The 24,139-nt window shown below is 33.6% G+C and overlaps 1 long non-coding RNA gene across 1 annotated transcript; it reads left to right on the forward strand.

Moving 5' to 3' along the window:
• The first annotated feature begins 6,504 nt into the window (after nt 1–6,504).
• Nucleotides 6,505–10,150, forward strand: LOC133700955 (uncharacterized). Its single transcript, XR_009843491.1, has 3 exons — nt 6,505–6,906; nt 7,916–7,972; nt 9,984–10,150. It is a non-coding gene; the product is annotated as an uncharacterized LOC133700955 (long non-coding RNA).
• Nucleotides 10,151–24,139: the final 13,989 nt, after the last annotated feature.

A 24,139-nucleotide genomic window follows, 5' to 3' on the forward strand; every position in this document is an offset into this window, starting at 1 on the left:
TGAGATGGAGGAAGAAGAGGAGATAGAAACTGAATTGAATATAAAGAAGAAACATCCTCTTCACAAATTGAAACGACGACCACGAACAAAGTCCTCACTCAATGAATTCCAATTTTAAAACAATTCCACCCTTTCCTGTGAGTTCTTTTAGGTCTAAGAAAGAGAACAAAGAAAAAGATATTTTAGAGGTTTTCAAGAAAGTGAAACTCAACATTATTTTGATTGATGTTATAAAGCAAATTCCCAAGTATGCCAAATTCTTGAAGGAATTGAGTACCACCAAGAGAGCCTACAAGCTAAAAGGCCACGAAATGGTAAGTATGAGTGAAGTTTTATCTACTATTGTTCAAAATAATATGCCTTTGAAGCAAAACGATCCAGGTGCGTTTACTATCCCATGTGTTATTGGTAATGCTAGTTTTAAAAGGGTCTTATGCGATTTAGGTGCATCCATTAGCGTTATGCCTAAACATGTTTATGATTCTCTTAGTCTTGAGCCTTTTTTGAATAAAACTAGTATTATAATATAACTTGCAGATCCTAGTTTTATTTATCCACTTGGTGTGATAGAAGATGTCCTAGTCAAGATTGATAGTTTGGTTATTCCATGTGATTTTTATATTTTTGATATGGAACATGATTCTTGTGATTTATCAAACAACACTCCTATATTGTTTGGGAGACCATTCTTGAAAACTATCAATACAAAAATTGATTGTGGTAAGGATACTTTATCTATGAAGTAAGAGATGAAAAGATTGAATTTAATTTTCATGATGCAATCAAATATCCTTATAGCAATGTTTATTCTATCACACGCTATGACCAAGTTGATAAATATGTGCAACAAGTTTTTGATTGTGCTCGTAAGGACAGATTAAACATGGCTTTAAGCTATGGTTATAATTTTACTAAGATAGAACAGATGGAGAGACATATATGTGTTCCTCAAAACATGCACGAATCGGCATTGGCTTAGCAAGCTTTGCAAACCGTTCCCCCTGGTAATGTCTTTGTTGATTTAGTACTTTCACATAAAAAGCTTTTGTCATCTATTTTATAGGCCCCTGAGTTAGAATTGAGAAACCTATGCCCGATAATTTGAAGTATGTATTCATTGGCGACAACATTACACTTCCCGTTATCACAACAAAAGGTTTGACAAATGCACAAGAGGAAAAACTTTTGAAGTTGTTATGCGATCACAAAACAGCCATTGGATGGACTTTAGCCGACATCAAGGGCATTAGTCCCTCGATGTGTATACATCACAAACTATTGGAGGACAATGTGAAACCAATGAGGGAAATGCAAAGAATGTTGAATCCGCCAATGATGGAGGTAGTGAAAGCTAAGATTTTGAAACTATTAGATGTAGGAGTCATTTACCCCATCATGGATAATAAATGGGTGGCGCCTATCCATATGATGCTTGAAAAGACCAGAATCATGTTGGTAAAGAGCAAAAATGATGAACTCATTCCAATTTGCATCTCGAGTGGTTGGAGAATGTGTGTTGATTATAGAAAACTTAATCTTTCTACATGCAAAGATCACTTCCCATTACCATTCATGGACCAAATGCTTGAACGTTGTTGCGATGTCGCGGTCGCACAAATTAATTACCCTAGCTTCAAGCACAACATACAAGATAGTATAGAGCAAGCAAGGGGTCAATCCCACGAGGAAGATTCAAGTCAGATTTTTATGCTAGATGATATGCAATTTGGGGGGGGTTTGGACGTTATCTAGGCTAAAGCAAAAGAAAATAGAAAACTATCAAACAAAATTTAATAAAATCAAAAAATTATCAAGGCAACAAACCTTGGTCACAAGCACACATCCACCTACAGAAATCAGAACTGATCATGGAAACGAAACATCAATTTATATTCTGAATATTTATCTCTTCTTAACATTGGTTAGTTAACGAATCCGCCGTATAACTAACCCTAACCATCAAACAACCACAGTGTCCGCACTAGTAATTTAATTCAATGGCAGCCTTAAGAACTAGATAAGTTGATTAATCAAGAAAACATAACTGTTCGCAGTCTATGTTTGATTTGATTGAATGTTCTCCCTAAGATTAATAACATAGATCCGCCACAATTATTAAACTCAGTTGCTTCACAAGTTCATATACCACAACTCCGGTTTTGATATCAAACTTAGCAATAGATTGTCTACAATAATAACTTAGAGTCCGCTTTAGCAATTAAAATAAACAATCATAGAAAAAATAAGCATAGAAGAACAAACATATTCATCATATAAACTAAAAAGAAAAGGTAAAATAAATCTCACAGTTCTTGAAATCCGAAGGTTTCCGTGTCCTTGCAACCAAGAAAAAGTGTTTAGCCTTGCATGTTTGTTGAACAACTAATCAAAAAGAAGGAAGAATGCATAATTTAGGGTTTCTTAGAGGAAGGGGGTGTTTTCCTCTTCTTGGCTGGCTGCCTCCCTTCTCTTCTCTCATTCTTTTTATATCTTAGGAAACCCTAGGTCTCTATTTTACAAAATAGTACTCCATTAAGTAGACTGTTTACATTTAAGTACTTCAATAACTATTTTCCTAAAAAAGGAGAAATATCCTTGCATGAAATCTTCAAGCTTTGACTTAGAGGAGCTAAATTGCTGAATTAAAAACTTGGATATCGGTTTAGATGCTTCCGAACGTAATTTGGACTCGTTTCTTCACGAAACATGTTTGCTGGCAGAATTCAGATGTCATCTTTGAAAAATCATATCTCCCTCATATGACATCATTTTTGGATGAAATTTGGAGTGTTTATAGAAATTTGAGTCATGAATCCAACAAAATTGAGTTGCATCAATTGGACTTCTGTAGCTCCAGATATTCAAGTTGGAATGGTCGCATGTCAACACTGGCAGATTGTGAGATTTGACTTTGAAGGCTGCGATTTCCATGCTCTTCCTTATTTTATTTTCTTGCCTTAGATGTCTAGAAAGATATGGATGTTAGCTTTTTAATGCCACTGGAATCACTTCATTTCAACCTCTAGAGCTCACGCACTGCACAAAACATCGACTAAAGGTCAAATTTGCCAATTATCTCCAATTTACTCCTTTTTGCATCTTTTATCCAAAAGTGCCTTCAAAACATAAAACAAAGAATATCAAGGCATTTTATATATAAAAACATAGGCAAAACACTAGATAAATGTGGGTGAAACTATTGAATAATATGGTTGCATCAAATGTCTAGTAGGTAAGATTTTTATTGCTTTATTGATATAGTGGCTAATTTCATATTTTTATTGATCCTGAGGATCAAGAAAAGACTATATTTACATGTCCATTTGGTACATATGCATATAGGATAATGCCCTTTGATCTCTGTAAGGCACCCACAACTTTTCAAAGATACATGGTGAGTATTTTTTTCTGACTATGTTGAAAAAATAATTGAGGTTTTCATGGATGATTTCACGGTGTATGGTGATTCTTTTGATAAGTGTTTGGAAAATTTATCTTTAGTGTTGAAAAGATGCATTGAAACTAACCTTTTCTTGAACAATGAAAAAGTGTTATTTTATGGTAGAACAAGGAATACTTCTTGGGCATGTTGTGTCTTCGCGTGGATTCGAGGTTGATAAAGCTAAAATAGACATTATTTCATCATTGCCTTACCCCTCATACGTGAGAGAAGTTCGCTCTTTTCTTGGCCATACAGGTTTTCATTGATGCTTTATCAAAGATTTCTTGAAGATTATGGCACCCTTGTGCAAATTATTAGCCAAAGAAGTGGATTTTGTGTTTGATCAAGCATGTAAAGATGCACATGATGAGCTTAAGAGGTGTGTCACATATGCCCCTATCATCCAACCATCAAATTGGGATTAGCCTTTCGAGATAATGTGTGATGCGAGTGACTATGCGGTGGGGGTTGTGCTGGGGCAAAGAATAGGGAATAATTTGCATGTGATTGCATATGTGTCCTGCAAGTTGGACGAAGCACAATGGAATTACCATACAACTGAAAATGAACTTTTTGTAGTGGTGTTTGCTCTTTAAAAATTCAAGTCATATTTACTTGGTACAAAAGTTGTTGTTTTTACTGACCATACAACTTTAAGGTGTCTTTTGAAGAAAAATGAGTTAAAACCAAGATTGATTAGGTGAATCTTGTTTTTAGAAGAATTTGATGTTGAGATCAAAGACAAAAAAGGTGTTGAAAACCATGTGGTTGATCACTTGAGCCGATTGATGACCAAGGATATACCCACTGAAACAATAAGAGAGACATTCCCTGACGAGCGGCTGTATGCAAGGTTGTCAAAAATGCTTTTTTGACATGACAGGGAATATAAAATATAAACTTGAATCGTAAGATCGTAAAATTGTAAGTAAAATATTTTAACTAATTATATATTAAGAATTTCAATCAAGTAGTAATTAACAATATAACACAATTAAAATAAACAATAGAAAAGTCCAAACACCTTTATTTTATTCACATTGATTCCTCTACTTCTTGGACAAATCGACCCACTTACTTCGTCATTTACAAGAAATGAGTCCCTTCAAATTTTGATAGACCATTTAACATTAATTACTCTAAGGGTCAAGCATGTCAATTTACAACTTTTATTCTATATATGTGCCAGCTAAAAGAGAGAAATATATCAATTGATATGTTAATAGTTTACATAAGAAATTGTGAAAAATGAATAGGTATTTTAATTTTATGGAAATGAAATCCACAAATAACTTGTATTGTTAAAAAAATTATAATAATTAGTCAAAATCAAGCCCTTGATTATCAAATTGCACAAGTTTTGCAAAATATAACTTTAAAACAATAAAAATGTTTCCATTCTCACTTTTTGTCATTCCAATTCTTGTGGTGGGCATTTTGGAGCTAAAAGAACGGTCACAAGGTACTTGAAAGTGGTCTTTATTGGCCTTCTATTTTTAAGGATGAATATCACTTTTGCAAATCATGTGAAAAATGTCAAAGAACAGGTAATATCACTCATAAGAATCAAATGCCTTTAACAAATATTCTTGTAAGTGAAATTTTTTTTTGTTTGGGGTATTGATTTTATGGGTCCCTTTTCTTCTTCTTTCAATAATCTTTAAGTCCTTCTTGTTGTTAATTATATGTCCAAATGGATTGAGGCGAAAGCCACACAATTAACGATGCTAAGGTTGTTTTAGATTTTGTTAGGACTCACATATTTGACAGGTTTGGAATCCTTAAAGCTATCATTAGTGATCATGACACTCATTTTTGCAATTGTCCCATGGAAGCATTACTCCACAAATACCATGTGACTCATCAGACTTCCACAACCTACCATCCTTAAATGAATGGCCAAGCTGAAATTTCAAATCGAGAAATCAAGTCCATCTTGGAGAAAATAGTGCAACCTAACTAGCGAGATTGGAGTCTACGACTTGATGATGCACTTTGGGCTTATTGGACTGTATACAAATCACCTATAGGAATGTCACCTTATAGGATGATTTATGGAAAAGCATGTCATCTACCGGTGGAGCTTGAACACAAAGCTTTTTGGGCCATTAAACAATATAACATGGATTATGATGCTGCTGGGATTGCGAGGAACTTGCAATTGCAAGAATTGGAAGAGATATGGAATGATGCTTATGAGAATGCAAGGATTTAAAAAGAAAAGACTAAGAGTCTTCATGATCGAATGATTACAAGAAAAGAGTGTGAAACCCTAGAAATTTATAATTTAAATATGCAGATGCGTAAACTCTCATGTAAACGTAAGACTGAAAGTGGTAATATTTCAATGAGTAATGGAAACCAAGATTTGAAATAATAGATAAATAATGATATATAATGGAAAAGATGACCTCCATAAAATGAATTTTGATTTAGAATTCATTAGGATAGAGAAACTGGTAACGTGTTATGATGGATAAGATAATGAGAAAAATGACAAAATATTTCTAGGAAATAAGTGAGGTAATAAAGAATACATTATAATAAAGGATAATGCAATGAAAAAGGTAGGATTGAAGGTGAAAACATCGATTAAAATTAGTGATGTTATTTTAAAACGGTAATAAGCCCGATAAATAAATAAAGGTGAAAATTCTAAAATGAATATATTCCAAAATAATAAAATGACCTTAAAGGGTTAGAAGGACAAATGATATGATTTTATGTGAAGATTGAACAAGAAAAATCTAGATTGTTTATGAAAAGTCATGAAATGACCAATTTTACATTAGAAAGCAAAGCTCTCAATCCATTCGTCGGATCGGGATGCAATTTTACATGAAATCTATTAATATGTTTTCTTACCTTGGTTAAAGATCACATCCCAATTGGAGTTCAGTAAAGACTAGCGATTCAAGCAGAAATAAACCAGATAGTTTACATGAAAAATAAAATAAAATACATAAAGGCATAAATGAGGGACATAATTGTAATTAGAGGAAAATGTATATTTAAAACAGCCAAAGGCCACCAGTTCAAGGAAAAGAAAAAAAAAGAGAAAAGAGGGAGAGACAATGGAGAATTCGGCTAGAGAGAGGGGTGCAGAATTTGGAAGAAACAATAATACTCCGGTAGCCATATCTCTATAATCCACCGTTGGATCATGTTGAGTGTTTGATATATTGTTCTTCTTACACTCCTATACTAACTGACCGGAGGGATTTGAAGGAACACAATCCGTTTGACAAAAATCATCATCTGCACTTTTCTGGAAAACAAAAGGAAATAATTCTGCAGAGCAGTTTTGGTCGCCGGCCGATTTCTCTCTCTTACATCGTTGGATCATGCTCATTCTTGGATATGTGGTGCGCCTAGATGTTACCTTCATGCTGGACGGTGGAGATCGGAAACTATTTCTCCGGCAAGGTTTCATGCATGTTGAACAGTAGCTCGTCCATTTTCAAGTAAGCTCGGTTTTCTTCAGATCTAGAGAGATTTAACCGTTGGATCATTATGATTTTGAGATATATTATGCACAACTCTATGATATGTAGTCTGACCGTTGGGCTTGAAACAATAATCAGATGTTGATGACTTATTGCCTTTGAATCTATTGCTAGTTTTGGCAAAATATAGTAAGCTTGATTAAATATATGTTTTGATGAAATTAGAATTGTGTGGGTGTAGGTTTTATGGAAGATGTAATGGTAAAATATGTTCTTGTTATTAGTATTATTATAGATTAATTGTGTATTCTTTATATGAGGGGAAGAATGATTATTGTGTAAGAATAGTAAGGAACATTGCTATATAAACATGTTGATTGAATAAAACATGTTGATTGAATAGAAAGCTAACTTGTTGGTTGTGTGGATATAAATGGGGTGGAACCATGAAGAAATTGAAATGAGAGAAATTTGGAAAAAATAAAACATATTTAAAGCTAGCTATAAGTGTTTTTAGCAAATGGTTAGTTAATGAAGGTTGTCATGGATCCCAATTAGTAGGGTGAAATTATTGTTGTGATAATGATCTGAGAATATTAATTGTTAAGGTTTGCCGTATATGTTTAATCGCATGAGGAGAAAGCGAAAGAAAATGAATAGCTCATCATTTTGTTGTATTAATAATAATAATAGGAGAATTTAGCCTATGTTTAGCCTTTCATAGAGATAAATCACGCCCAAAACTGAGTTTTACAACTTTAGTTATGATTAAGACACTAAATAGTGTTCTGGGTTGGTTAAGCTTAATTGATCGGAATTAGACAATTTTTAATCATTGCTTGGAATTGCTGTTGAGTGACGGTTTTGATAACAAAATTATAAGAATGAATATAAACATTAAAATGAGTAAGAGTATGAGATCTTAAAGAAAATTCCTTGTGATTAGTTTGAGAATACTAGTTGAATGAGAATTAAAGATGTGATGTTGGTTGTATTGTTGATAACAATTGAATCCCTGGTGGTACAGGGAAAGCTGTGGGGACTGGACAATTGCATGGAGTGGCAGCACGTGCACCTATTCTAGGTAGGTGACTTGCACCTTCTCTTTTTTATATACGTTGAATAATAAAATACTTTATCATGAATGTTACCATATTGTGTTAGAACAGATATTAGATCGTCGAACGCTTAAATGTTAACAAATGAATGATTAGCTTCGGCTAATGGCATCCGAATGGATGACCGGGAGGAACGACTGATTAGCTTCGGCTAATGGCATCCGAATGGATGGCCGAGACAAATGAATGATTAGCTTCGGCTAATGGCATCCGAATGGATGACCGGGACGAACAATTGATTAGCTTTGGCTAATGGCATCTGAATGGATGGTCAGGACAAATGAATGATTAGCTTCGGCTAATGGCATCCGAATGGATGACCAGGACGAACAATTGATTAGCTTTGGCTAATGGCATCCGAAGTGGATGACCGGGGTGAGTGAACAGTTAACCTCAGCAAATGATGCCTTAAGAGGTTAGCCGGATGCTAGGTAATTCGTATGGAATTACCGGATTGATTGTGGCAACCAAGATGGGTTAGCCGGATTTCTTGGGTAATTAAGAGAATTACCAGGTTTATTGGTTAACAAGCAAGTTAACCGAATATGGGGTAATTCGTATGGAATTACCGGATTGATTGGCTAACAAAAGAGGTTAGCCGGATGCTATGTAATTCGTATGGAATTACCGGATTGATTTTGACAACCAGGATGGGTTAGCCAGATTTCTTGGGTAATTAAGAGAATTACCGGGTTTATTGGTTAATGAGGAAGTTAACCGCATATGGGGTAATTCGTATGGAATTACCGGATTGTTTGGCCAACAAAAGAGGTTAGCTGGAGGCTGGGTAATTCGTATGGAATTACTAGATTTATTGGTAACCGAGGAAGGTTAACCAAATGTGTGGGTAATTATATGAAATTACCAGAATTATTGGCAATCGGGATAAGTAGCCGGTTAGTTAAGTTTTGAAGAGATTATGTGAATTAATTTATTCAAGTTAGAAGTAGTAAATTCTAAATGTTATGAGTAAAATAATTAAAATATGACTAAGATATTGAGTAAATTAATTAATTTGGTTATTGGGTAGACACAATGACTTGGAGATTGGAGGGGAATTGATAGATAATTGGTTACCATAGTGTTGGTGGCTAAGGATACATTACAATGATACTTAACGCCATAATGACGGTGGCTAAAGGCATAAATTGATACGTAGCACTGTGATGATGGTGACCAAAGTTATGTGAAGGATGCTTAGTGACCGTAGTGTCGATAACTAAGATTGTGTGCGAATGATACTTGGCAACCGTGGTTACAATGCATATGATGTTAGTAAGAAAAATGAAAGGGGTTCAGCACAAATAGAAGAATTAAAGGGCATTGATTAATTATTCCGGGTCGAGAATAGTTAATGATATCAATAGGTCACATTGGTATCGACAACCATTTCTGGTGTGATTAGCTACTCCAGGTAAGGAGGCTAATGATGTCAAGGGTTCTTGACATCGACAATTTTGATGGTAAACCAGATATGAATAAGATTTGATTAACTATTCTAAGGAAGGAATAGTTAATGATACTGATCGGTTTTATTGATATTGACATGTGAAATAATTGATTAGTCTAGCCCAATATTAGAAGACTAATGATACTAATGAGATTTATTAGTTTCAGCGATTACCTTTTAGCAACAGATTCAGAAAAGGGAATATATGGATTAGTCATTCCAAAAGAATGAGATAAGCTAATGATACCAAGAGAGGAATATCTTGGTATTAAGTGAGAATTGATTTATAAGGAGATGGTGTTCGCAAACCGTTGAGTTGTGTTGAGATTTCCAAAATAGAATTATTCTTGGCAAATGAGATAGGATATTAGATGGATATTGGTAATAGATGGAAAATATATGTTGTAAAAGAGGTTTATGCCTAATTTTATATATTAAAAGAAATTCTGTAGAAATTATTGTCTGTCATTGTTATTGCTTGTTACTGTCTTTTATAATTATGTGTACATGTTAATTTCTATTTTCAGGTCCATCAGGGTCGTGTCAAGAGTGATACTAGTTTAGTTTGTCTTTTGCTTTTGACCATGTAAATTATTTGTAAATTAAAAGACTTATCTCCTAAAACTTGAGATGTAATATCAATCCATAAATCTGAATGTATGCCTTTGAAGCTGAATCTTTCATTTGAACTACATTATATGATGTTATTGAATAAGATGTGTTGTGTTGATGATAATAAGTTGGGTTGAGACCCAGGACGATTGGGTCGTAATTGAGTTATGAGGAGATATGAGATATTAGAAGTGTAAACATGGTATATGTCGATAACTTGGGACCTCCCAGTATAGGGGAGACTCTGCCAAAATTTTAGTGGAAATTTTGGTGGAACCTGTATATCAAAAAAAAAATTACCTGAAAATTTCCAATGTATCACGAAACAGAATGTAGAAAAATCGGGGTTGTTACGAGGAACTTGCAATTGCAAGAACTGGAAGAGATATGGAATGATGCTTATGAGAATGCAAGGATTTAAAAAGAAAAGACGAAGAGTCTTCATGATCGAATGATTACGAGAAAAGAGTTTCCTGTTAGAGATAAAGTCCTCTTTTATCATTTGTGTTCGAAACTTTTTTCCTGGAAAGTTACGCTTTCATTGGATTGGACCCTTTGTTTTTTCTAATGTTTTTCCTTATAGTGGAGTTGAAATTACAAGTTTAGAAACAAACAAAGTGCTCAAAGTAAATGGGCATGGCTTGAAACCTTTCTATGAAGGTTGGACGTCAGAAATCACTGTTTTTATGGAGTTAGTTGAACCAATTTATGAAGCATGAGCATGCGATGTGTCAAGCCAATGACATAAAACAAAAGCGTTTACTGGGAGGCAACCCAGCACAAAAAAAAATTAGATTTACTTTACTTTTCCCTTATCTTTTACTTTTCACATTTTACTTTATTTTTGTCATTCTTTTATATTCCTTTTCTTTTATTTCAAACATTAAGGTGGGGGTATTGAGAGAATTTTGGTTTTCTTTGTTATGTAAAAAAAAAATCTATGTTTGATCTTTTTGAACTCCCATTAATTTACGAGAATATGAGTATTATGTATGAGAATTAATTGAGATAGATGAAGATATAAATTGAATGAATGAGTGTGCACACAAGTTTTAACGTTTAATTGGTTTAGGGATTGACTTTGAAAATATGTCATATTGACTTTATAGTGTTATACCAATGCAAGCTTTTGAGCCTTCAATATTATATTTTTTGATTGTGCATTCTTTTAATGATATGTATCTTTAGAACTTGTTTCATATCTTGTTGAGATTACATTCATGTTAGATGTATACATGAAGATGATAAAGACATTAGAAATTTTAACCACTTGAGCCAAAAAGTCAACCTAAAGCATATTATCCTTAGTGAGCCCGTTTTGAGTTTGTTTATCTTTTCTTTGCTTTACCAATGTGTAAACCTTACTTTTTATATGTTTTCCATTTCCACTGGCCAAGGATTAGTAGAACATTACTTGTTGATATCTCATGGAATTATGGTTGGAAATTATGTGGAAAAAAAAACGATGCTTGATGAAAAGATGGGCAAAGTTATCAAAGGTGAAAGAAAAAGAAAAAGAAAAGAATAGAAAAGAAAAGTGCTCATTTGTGTTCTTAAGATTCTATGTTGATGGAGCTTGAAATCAAAAGAAGTTAAGCATTAGTGTTTAAAGATGGAAAATTTGTGTGCTTTGATGGGTTATTTAGTTTTAAAAAAAATCATTTTTTTTATAATGCTCTACTTCTTATGGTTTTAACCTTTTCTTTTCCTTTCTTTTACCTCACCTTAACCTTAACCCCATTACAACAAAAAAGTAGGGGCATTTGATGCAACTATATTATTCGATAGTTTCACCCATATTTAACTAGTGTTTTGCCTATTTTTTATATATAAAATGTCTTGATATTTTTTGTTTTTATGTTTTGAAGGCACTTTTGGATGAGAGATGCAAAAAGGAGTAAATTGGAGGTAATTGGCGGATTTGACCTTCAATCAATGTTTTGTGCAGAGCATAAGCTTTAGAGATCGAAATGAAGTGATTCTAGTGACATTAAAAATTGAACATTCATACCTTTCTGAACATCTAAGGCAAGAAAATAAAATAAGGAAGATCATGAAAATTGTAGCCTTCAAAGTCAAATCTTGCAATTTGCTGGTGTTGACCTTCGGTCATTCCGACTTGAATATCTTAAGCTACAAAAATCCATTTTATTCAAACTCAATTGTTTTGGATTCCTGATTCAAAGACCTATACACATACCAAATTTCAACAAAAAAAGATCTCATATCAGAGAGAGATGATTTTTCTAACACGAAAAATGAATTCTGCCAACAACAGGTTTTGTGAAGAAACGAGTCCAAATTATGTTCCGAAGCATCCAAACCAACATCCAAGTTTTTATTTCAGCAATTTAGCTCCTCTAATTCAAAGCTTTAAGATTTCATGCAAGGCTATTTCTCTTTTTTTTTTGGAAAATAGTCATTGAAGTACTTAAATGTAAACTATCTATTTAAGAGATGATTATTTTGTAAAATAGAGACTGGGGTTTCCTAGGATATAAAAAGAATGAGAGGAGAAGGGGGGCTGCCATACAACAATAACCATCAGCAGCGGCACCACTCTACCTATTGGTAGCACACAAGGTTGGAGAACCTAAACAATCTCAACCACCAACTTATGGATGCAACATATCAGTAGAGACTCCAACAAACTAGCAAAAGCACTTAAGATGGTAGAGACAATAGGTGAAGATTTCTAAAGGAGAAGACAACATTGCCCACTACAACATTTATTAGTTTTATTAATAGACTTTTTTCGTCGGCGTAAGAGTACCATTCCATCTGTGTAAAATTTACGGACTAATTCCCTAATGGAATACGTCCATTGGAATAATATTCGCCGGTAATTTGATGATCTGTTTCTAATTCTGTTGGTAAAAAAAATAAAAACCAATGGTTTTATAGATGCAAAATGCGCAAAAAAAATTCCTACTTGAAATATGCCTATGGAATAATTTCGTCGGAATATTTCCATCGGTGATAGTGGCATAAGCAGTAATTTTTTTCAAACTTTCTAGAATATACCAAGAAAATAATTCCGTCTATATTTCTATTGCTAAATCACCGACAAAATAATGACATTGGTGATTGTGGCATATGTAGTAAATATTTTACAACTCTCTGGAAAATATTAACAACATATTTCCTTCTGTAAATTTATCAATGATAATTTAAAAATATATTAGAAAATAAAATTGTGTAGAATAAATAATATAAAATTGTATAGAATAGTAGTAAAAAAACTAATTATGCAAATAAAATTGTATAAAATTGAAAAATGTAAAAATAAAATTAAATAATATAAAATCCAAATATTCATTACAATTTTAATGGTACAAAAAAATTAAACTAGAACAGTGGTGGCGTTGGAGGTGGAGGAGGAGGGGGTTGGTCGTTCCCAGGACCAAATGGCCAAAAAAGGAGCGCACATATACCATCCATCTGTGATTTCATGTCCACGACCATCTAGTAGAGTTGTTCATAATTCGTTGAGAGTTGCTGATATTGCTCGGTGAGATAAGTCGTGTGTTGTTTCAAGGTCACGATCTCCTCAGACTGGGTGCTCAATACTGATTGGGAGCTCCCCGTGGTTAAGATACTACGAGCTGCCCCACAAGTTCTTGGTTGTAGTGTTGGAGAGTTCATACACCTGATTTTTATCAGGTCCACTAGATGATCTTACCTCCATCCACAAATCCAGATCAAAATCCAGGTAGGTCGAAGGATCGTCCCTGTATCTCTCACTCAACCAACTATTATATGTCTCCTAAAAATTAGAAAAGAAATCATGTTCCATTCAAGAAAATAATAACTAACAAAATAAAATGATTGAACCAACATACCATGAAGTGTTGAGCACAGTTGTCAATGAACTGTTGCACCCCTCTTTAATGGTCTTCATTCCGCACATGCGTCTCTACAAACAGCTCCATTGGGCTCGGCTCACATCTAAGAGACATAGCCTATAAGAAAAAAAAATATTGCAGGTTAAATATATTTATAAATAAGAAAAAATTAATTAATGATAGATTTCATTAAAATTAATCTTGCCATCCACTTCACATGTGCAATGAACGGAACAGAGCCATCAATGTGCGTGGTCACCGAACCATGAATTTATTAGTTCTGATTATCGACACCAGACTGTGAGCGTCGTGTGAACCGCTCAGATGTCATGTGCTGGATATTTTGCGTCCATATATCCCCTGGCATGTTTGGCGGCCTAAAATCTCTAGTGTACTTTTTAGCTTTTTTTTGTGATTCATACCGAAAATCACACAACCTACCTCCATCAACAAATTTTATATGAGTTAATGACAAACTAGATTTTAAAATATAATTTAAAAAAACAAATTCTATCATTTTTTTATGTTACCTAGTTGTCGCGTGATTCTCCCATACCCTTCCCGCAACATTATTATGAGCACTATCCCACTCGAATTTCTTCTGTATATAAATAATATATTAAAAATAAATCAATAATTTCAATATAGCATAAAAATAAATAAAATTTGAAGTTAACACTAACCTGAAATCTTTGAAACCATGCATTGATATAAGGTCTCCAATCAGGATGTATGGAAACCTGACTCCATTGAAATAATGGAATCTCCATCGACGATTTAAACGTCGATGCTATTACTTGGATGGCCTCAATGTTGGTAAACTTGAAAATTAATAAAATTTATGAAATATTAATTAGTTATTCACAAATTACATTATAAGTAAAAAAACTAAAACCAAAACAAACTTACATTGAAAGGGCGTCCTTCCAATATACCTTGTACTTGCAGGTGAATTGACCCCGCTGTGAAGGCACACCGCCTCTGTGCTATGGAACCATGCTAGAAGAGACATCATCGTGAGTCGCCGTAGGTTCCTCTTCTTAGTCGACATGTAAGGACACATCATCCTCATTGCTAGAAAAACTAGTTTTGACCATATGCTCACGACGTGTTATTGATTTCGTTCCACGCATCTATGCAAATTTGATGAATAATTACATAATCAAATTCGATTATTTTAAAAAAATTTAGTAGCACCTCCCTTATACTAGATACCACCCAAATTTTTCAAACCTCCAAATATTGACAATATATGTCACAGACCAGTTAATTTTATTTTTTTATACCAGGAATTTTATATTTTTCAATTTCATCTCATTTTCAAAATGATAATAAAATGTTTCTAACTATAAAATAGAGAGGAAAAAAATTTATATTTATAACCTAAGATCTATACAAATTTAACAATAAAATAAAGAAAAAATAAAATTTAAATCTATATATTCAACTAACATTTATACTGCAAATTCAACAATAACAATTAAAATTCAACAAAATAATCAATTATTATTGCAATAAAAACAATAAAATAGGCAACAAATTAAAAAAATAAAATAAAGACTTTAGGAATGAAAAATGCTTACCTTAATAATGTGTTTATTTTTATACTTTATCTACGTACAATACAAAAAAAAACAAAAATATATTGTTAATAAAAAAAAAAGAGACAAAAAATAGAAAATCATTAAGTAAATTGAATCACAATACATACCTTTTAAATTTTGAAGATGAAGATAGAACCACAAATAGAGATTAAAATTAAAAAAAAATAGAGAGATTTCATATTGAAAATGGAAGAAACAAAGGACAGAAAAAAATGAACTGAAGGGGTGCTTGCTAGGATTTATACAGTGTTTTTTCTGATAAAATCACCGATGGATTGTTAAATAATATTATTTTTAATTAATCTGTTCATGATTCCTTCGGTGAATTCACTTTGAATTTTTCATTTCGCACTAAAAATTTTAAATAACCCTCCATAATTTTCACAGTTCGTCGGTATTTCTGTCGATAATGTGAAATAAGTACACACGGTCAAAGATGCATTAATTACCCGCACTTTGGAATTCACTATCCATCGGTGATTCAGAGGACTTCACTGACATAGAAGGAGAACAATTCTCATCACCTCTGGAAAATACCGACGGAATGATTCCATCTGTGTTTACGTCGGTGATTGTGGTATATCCAGTAAATATTTTACAACTCTATAGAAAATACCAACGGTATATGTCCGTTAATAAATTCATTGATGATGTGCACAGTGCATGACATAATGTGTTTATATTGCCTATATATCCTCCCTGCAAACACTTAAATTGAAAACTACTAATACAACACAGTAGCAACAGTGAACATAACAATTATAAAATAAATATTTCTTGGTACAAAATTTCATCCATAATATTACATTATAAAAAATTCCTTTATACTTTAATGTTCTAATACTTATAAAAAAATCTTCTTCTTTAATTGAATCATCATCAGCTCCATCGCAATCTTAAATGTTGATATCATCATCATCCTTATCGACTTGTACTTGTTCGCTAGAGCTAAGAACAACATTCAACTCATCTACGTCAACATCAACACAACTATCATCAAAGACATGAAAATACTACCATCAAAGACATGCAAATTTGAATTCTTTTCTAAGTCAATTGATGGAGCAACTCGATATGGTTCAACCAACTCACTAACTTGAAAGACATCATCTCCCACACTTATGTCTTCGTTCTCATCTTGAACAACCTCGACACGACCCCTGGGTTTTGTTTTAAAACAGATAACAAATCAACTCTTGATTGATCCTTTCTAAAGGAAGGGGTATATATGTAATAAACTTATTGGCATTGTTTCGCGAAAACAAAGACATCGTTTACGTTACGGAGTCTAGCTTTTGAGTTAATTTCAACTAGACCGTAGTGGGAATCTACTCTAATTTCTCTGTCAGTGGTGTAATACCAATAACATTTGAATAAAAACACTCTATTATGCTCGCTATGATATTGCAATTCGATGACCTCTTCTAATTTACTATAATAGTCAACTTCAAACTCACTACAAGTTGATTCCTTAATACAAACACCGTTGTTATATCTTTTTCTTCCATGCCTATATTGTTTAGTATGAAACACATATCCATTGACAAAATACTTGTTGTAGCACTTAACTTTTCTTTCAGGACCTAGGCTTAGTAAAGACAATGAAACACTAGCACTCCTTCCCATTTGATAAACCTTGTATATCAAGTACAACAATGAACAATAAATGAGAATTCTGTAATGATATACAGTAACTTGCAAAAAATAATAAGTTTGTGATAGTACTTACATGTGTTTTGAATCACGTGACAAATTTTTCATCTTGTAATCGAAAGATTTGAGATTCGGTCAGTTGTGAGTTATTAGACAGTAAATATTGTTGATGTTGTCTTCAAGGTTTTTAAAATTATATGAGTTTATAATATTACAATATATAAATAGTACATTTATAACAAAGTTTAAATAGTACATATACTTACTGAATAAAATGTCTCAGCTCATCACAGTTAAATAAAACAATTATATGCTTGTTTGAACTCTATTTCTGACAAATATCTTCCCCTTGTGGCATTTTTAGGTGTGGGTCATCCAGGATTGGAGAATACTAACAAGTTCTCACTAGAAGGCAGTTCACCACCATCATCATGTCGTGGAACGCGATTGATTCTTGTTCTCAAATGAGGTTCAAAATAGTACGAGATAAATATTGAGATTTCCTTAACAATATATGCCTCACATATCGAAACCTCAACATGTGCCTTATTCTTAATCTCTTTCTTAATATTGAACAAGTACCTACATGGAATTAAACAAATATTTTCAATTAAAAAAACAATGAAAATACTTTAGGAATTACACTGCATCTGTAATATCTAACCTCTCGAATGGATACATCCATCTATATTGGACTGATCCTCCAACTTTTGCCTCATACGGTAAATGTATGGGTAAATGCTTCATCGAGTCAAAAAATGATGGAGGTAATATCATCTTAAGTTTGTATATTATCTCGACGATATTCATTTCAAGCCTCTCAATGTGATGTGTCTACAACTTGCTAAAGCATATATCTCTAAAGAAATGATTGATCTCTGTAAGCGCATCCCATGTCCCTTTTGGCAACAAATCACAATAAGTTAATGGAATGAGTGTTTTACATAAACATGTGGCAGTCATGACTATTCATTCCATACAATCCGCATTCCTCAAGATTAACCAATCTTGTTATGTTCGAGGCATGTCCATCGGGAAAACGCAGACTTTTAAGCCATTGGTAGACTAGATGTTGTGCATTTTTCTCTAGCATGAAACTCGCTCTAGGTTTTGCGGCCCGTGACTCATTAAAAACCAATTCCATATTTTTATGATTATAGAACAATGCTATATTTATTATAGCCTTGATGTTGTCCTTGGTCTTCCCCTTCACATCCATGACGATGTTGAAAATGTTCTCAAACACGTTCTCTTCTATGTGCATGACGTCAAGGTTATGGCAGAGAAGATTGGTCTTTCAATAAAGAAGCTCCCAGAAAATACTTCGCTTTACCTAGTTATGGGTCAAACCAAAACCAAGAAACTTCTGCTTACCAAATTGGAAACCAAACACAATGTCACCGTACTCTAATACAACGTCATGCAATTCTTCACCAAAAAGACGCAGGGGTGCAACATCCTTTTCAACTCTACCAACAAAGAAATCCTTTTTATTCTTTCTGTACCTATGATTCGTTGGCAAGAAACACCGGTAGCAGTCAAAAAAAGAAGCTTTACCTGCATTTGTTACCATGAATGCCTTGTTTTCCATCGGCCAACAAGAATAAGGAGCAGCAAATAACATGAATGGGTTTAATCCGTCTATGCACAACCCAAGATGCACGTTCCTTGATTCTACTGAAAAACAAGGATGCACATTGTTAAAGTTTTTCCATACATCGTCACTCCATCAAACGCATCATGTTATTAGTGCCATGTCATGTGCTCAACAATCTTTGGTGACATGAATAACCTGTACAATCTAGGTGTGATTGGAAAGTATCTAAGTTTTTTATATGCCATGAAAGTCTTTCCCATGCTAGTTTTGGGTTTGTAATGGGAATGCCCACATGTCATGCACTCAATCAGCTCAGCATTTTCAAGATAGTACAACATGCAAAAGTTAGATTAGTGCCATGTCATGTGCTCAACAATCTTTGGTGACATGAATAACCTGTACAATCTAGGTGTGATTGGAAAGTATCTAAGTTTTTTATATGCCATGAGAGTCTTTCCCATGCTAGTTTTGGGTTTGTAATGGGAATGCCCACATGTCATGCACTCAATTAGCTCAGCATTTTCAAGATAGTACAACATGCAAAAGTTAGGGCAAATGTTAATTTTCTAGTATCCTAAACCGAGGGGTTTCATCATGGACTTAGCAGCATAAAAGTTCTCTTTCAGCCTATTTCCTTCAGGTAAAATGCTTCTCACCCATTCGATAATTCTGTCATAACCAGCCTCACTCACCCCATAATCCGACTTGATGGCGAACACATGTGCAATGACCGATAATTTCCTATTATTCGTGTAGCCATCCTATAATGGTTCATTAAAATCTTCCAATAGAACAAAAAACATGACTGCGTTTGCATTAGGTTCTTCTTCTACGATTGGACATTAACTAACATTACCTTTATTCATTCTCATTGCATCCATAACCATATTCCCATAAGGATTACTGTTATTTACAACTCCATGCACGTTGCTAACACTAGAAGTTGACTCAACCATCATTTATACCATGCTCTCATTACAAACAAATACTTCTATGTGTGCATACCAACATAGGTAATCCTTTATAAACCCTTTATGTAGAAGATGCATCATTACAATATTTGGATGCAGAAATGTTTTATTTTTACACTTCCTGTATGGACACCTAATACCGCCTCCACAAAAATGTTTTGGAATAGATGTTGTGAAATTAATAAAACCCTAAACCCCATTACAATAATCCATCATCTGCAATCCTTAGGGTGAATCTTGATGCATCTATGAACGATTATCCATGACTTCTATCAAACCCATATAAAATAATGATGACAACATGTATTAACGTTAAGCAAATAAATATGCAAAAATATTGGTTTAGCTCAAGATTATCCAACTTACTTTAAAACTTCTCTTAAATATTCATTATTAATTATCAACATCCATACAAATTTATACACATAAATTTACAAAAATTACAACTCGGCAATAACATTGATAAAAATTAAAACGAGCTCATTAAACAAGCTATTATTTATTTCATCACAACACATTTAATTCGGTAATTCAACATAAGTTTCAACATTCTACAAACAGATATAATTTTACAAAATTTAAAACAAACCATAACAAGTACAAAATTATACATTCATACTACAAGTTTGTTTGAGAAAAAATAATAAAACATGTACATACCCTAACAAAATACATATACTAAAAAAACATTCAACAATAATAAAATTGACATTTTAATGTTAAAATTAAAAAGGATATATTTACTTACAAAAAATTACATAATCCAGAATAAATCAGGACACGGATGCTGTGATTACAAAAAAATAAAGAAGGATGATTTGTGTTGAGAAGTGAGGGATGTTTTGAGGGGTGGTTCTTTGCAGTTTGGTGGGGTGGGGGGGAGTTTGTTTAGATGCAGGGATGGGGAAGAAGGAGAAATAGGAGAGGGTCGACAGCGTGGTGATATATTAATGTTTATCAATGGAATTCCTATTTTCATGTGTGATTCTGATGATAATTTTATCGGTAAAGTGTCACTGTACGGAGATCCCGATTTGAATCCCTATGCAATTTCGTTAGTAAAATCACCCATAAAAATTTCCACATCATCGCACTACTCTGTTTTTTGAAAGTCTTTATATTTCATCTATAATTTTGTCAGTATATACTGACAGAATAATTTTGTTAGTATATACCAACAGTGTTAGCAACAGATTTAAATCAGTCGGTAAATATCATCGCAAATTACCGACAGACAAATTGCATCTGTAATTCCGTTGGTATTCGTTGAATTTTTTATAGTGGCCTCTCATTCCCAACAAGCACATGGGAAAACAATAAAGCATGAAGCAGGGAACAAGCATAACAAGAAGACTAAAGGTAATGAAGATGCTTTATACTAGGATGTAGAAGAAACAGGACCCAACAGAGGTTAGGGGTTGAGAATTTATAGAACAATATGATTAGCCAAATAGGCTTAGACATCGACAGATGTATAAAGCAAGCGGAAGATAGTGGCGCTAGTGTAAGACAGTGGCAGCCAGGCCATAGATCCATGTCTCCAGCATCCCCAGCACACACAATAAATGACTGAGAAAACTACACCAAAAAACCAACACAACATAAAAAAAAGCCTCCTACATCCATCCAATCCCATGCACTCTAGCTGAAACAATAAATAGCCATAGTAACATGCATGATCAAAGGAACCAGCAACTGTCAGAGCAACTAGGGTTGAAGAAGAATGACAAGGTAATTACAACAACAACTCAGCATATCAAGCAGCAGGAAAAGAAGCATAGAATAGGGCTTATGACCATAATTAGAACAGTTGAAGGTAGAAGATTCCACCTAACAAACACTAAAAGAGTCAACCATTAAAAATACCTTATGACTGAAGCCTTATAAGCAAAAGGATGAACAACTCAATATCCATCAAATGATAGCTTTGCAGACTTCCAAGCCAACCAACTCATCGAACAAGCCATGCCCATTGCCATCACCTAACATTGATAATAAAGTGGTTTTTCTCATGGAAATGTAAAATCATGTAAAATATTACTTGAAATTTGTGAAATATAAGTTCCACCAAATTACAGGTGTTATCAAAGATCCTTTTGTTTCTTTTTTCCCATACCAAATAAATAGTAATGCTTAAAAAAACTCTTCTCATCCTGGCTTCAAGGTTCTTCTTTCCTAAAATTAATCCTCTAGTTGCATTGTTTAGGGTAGCCATACACCTATTTATTTTTAACCAAGTCTTTATCTTCCTCCACGGAAGAGAGGTCTAATTGCAAGCAAAGAACAAATGGCTATGATTCTCTTCATGATGTCGACAGAACACACAAAATTTTTGTCTCAATAAACCATAGCTTATCCCTTGTTCTGAGTCTCCCCAATATAGCCAACCATAAAATAAACTGTGTCTCGGTAAGCACCAGTATTCCCAAACAACATTATCCCAGGACACAGGAATACCTTTAACTATGAGGTATCTGTAAGCATTAGCAGATAAAGGCCCATCAAAGTTTTCCCAACTTCTCATTATAGCTATTCTTTATTGACACTACTGGTGATGATAGATTGCAAGTAATTTCTTTTCACTTATCAGATTTTATTGCTCGTATCTTATCTTGACATAGTCAACCTCCTCAAGTTCTGATTCCATCAGTACCGTTAGATATGGGGTTTTTTCTTTTAGCGGCATTACTACTTTCATCCTGTAAACTAAGAAATAAGGTATAGCTCCTATGGATGTTCTTATTACGATATGATATACATGTAGAGTAAAAGGAGCATTTCATGTCAGTCCTTGTACGTGACTACCATCTTCTGCATAATTTTCTTGATATTGTTATTGGTAGCTTCTATAACACCATTCATCTTTGGCCTATATGGAGATGAATTTGAGAGCTTGATTTTCCATTTTATGCAAAGCTCTCTTATCATTCTTCCATTGAAGTTTTGAGTATTATTAATCACTACCTTTTTAGGTGCTCCAAATCGACAAATTAAATCTTGTTTAATGAATCTCTTCATTACCTTCTAGGTTACATGAGAATATGAATTGGCTTCCACCCATTTTGTGAAATGGTTAATGGCCACTTGGATAAATCGATGTCCATTGCTGGCTTTTTGATTGACATGCTCAATTAGATCGATTTCCCACATTGCAAATAGCCAGGAAATGTCAAATTGAATAGAGGAGCTGAAGGCATATTTTTATTATCATTGTACACCTGATATTTATGGAATTTTCTATCATATTCTATGCAATCCATTTCCATGGTAATCCAAAAATACCCGACCTTAGTTTTTTGCCCAGTCGTCATATGTCCACTAGCATGAGTTACACAAATCCCTTCATGAACTTCCTGAAGCACTTTTTTGCATGTCTCATCCAAGTATCTTAACAATGTTCCATCAAACGACATCGAGGTAATAGTTAATGGCTAACCTTTGTAGGTTTTCATATATGTATTGGATGCCCCTAGGGGATACTTCAGATGTTGGATAAACTGTCTGATATCATAATACCATGAATTCTCATCCACTTCTCCTTCGACTGAGCAGCAATGAGCTCAAAAAAAAATCACTTTAATACTTATGGGTTACACTTTGTTCTCATCATCAATGTTGGTCGTGAAAGCTAAAATAGCCAAAACATCAACAAATTGGTTTTTGTCTATTTCTATATGAGTGAATTTTATCTCATCAAATTAGGCAAAATTATCATTGCTCTTGCCTTATTGTCATATACATTTATTGCTTTATTAAAATACATTTTCCACCAATCTAATTCTTCTTCTTTTTCTACTACCGCACATCTTCATATGGGAAATCAAAATTCAAAGGCTTATAATCTTCAATTGCATTATCTGTTAAGTGATTAGCGATAACACTTCTTTTCATGGCTTTTCTTATCATGTACATTATGTTATACTCAGCCAATAACACCTGCCATCATGCTATTAAGCTTGATAAATAAGGCTTGTCAAAGATATATCTAAGAGGATCCAAATTTGAAATTAGTCATGTAGTGTAATACAACATGTATTGTCAAAGTCATTTTGTAGCTCACATAAATGCACAATAAAGTTTCTCTACCATTGTGTATATAGACTTGCAATCTGAGAACTTTTTACTTGGATGATAGATCGCCCTTTCTTTTCTACCAAACTCATCATATTGCCCAAATACACATCTCATTGTTTTTTTGGTTGTTGTTGAATATATAATCAATGGTCTGCTAGGCATGGGAGGTGCTAGCAAAGGTGGATTTTGCAAATACTACTTGATTTTATCAAAAGTTTCTTATCATTCCTCATTCCATACCCCAAGATTTTCCTTTCAAAGGAGTTGGAAGATTGACTCACAAATTGCTGTCATTTGAGATATAAACCGAGCAATGTAATTGAAACG

This window comes from Populus nigra, chromosome 8 (genome assembly GCF_951802175.1).
Source record: "Populus nigra chromosome 8, ddPopNigr1.1, whole genome shotgun sequence".
Lineage (NCBI taxonomy): Eukaryota > Viridiplantae > Streptophyta > Magnoliopsida > Malpighiales > Salicaceae > Populus > Populus nigra.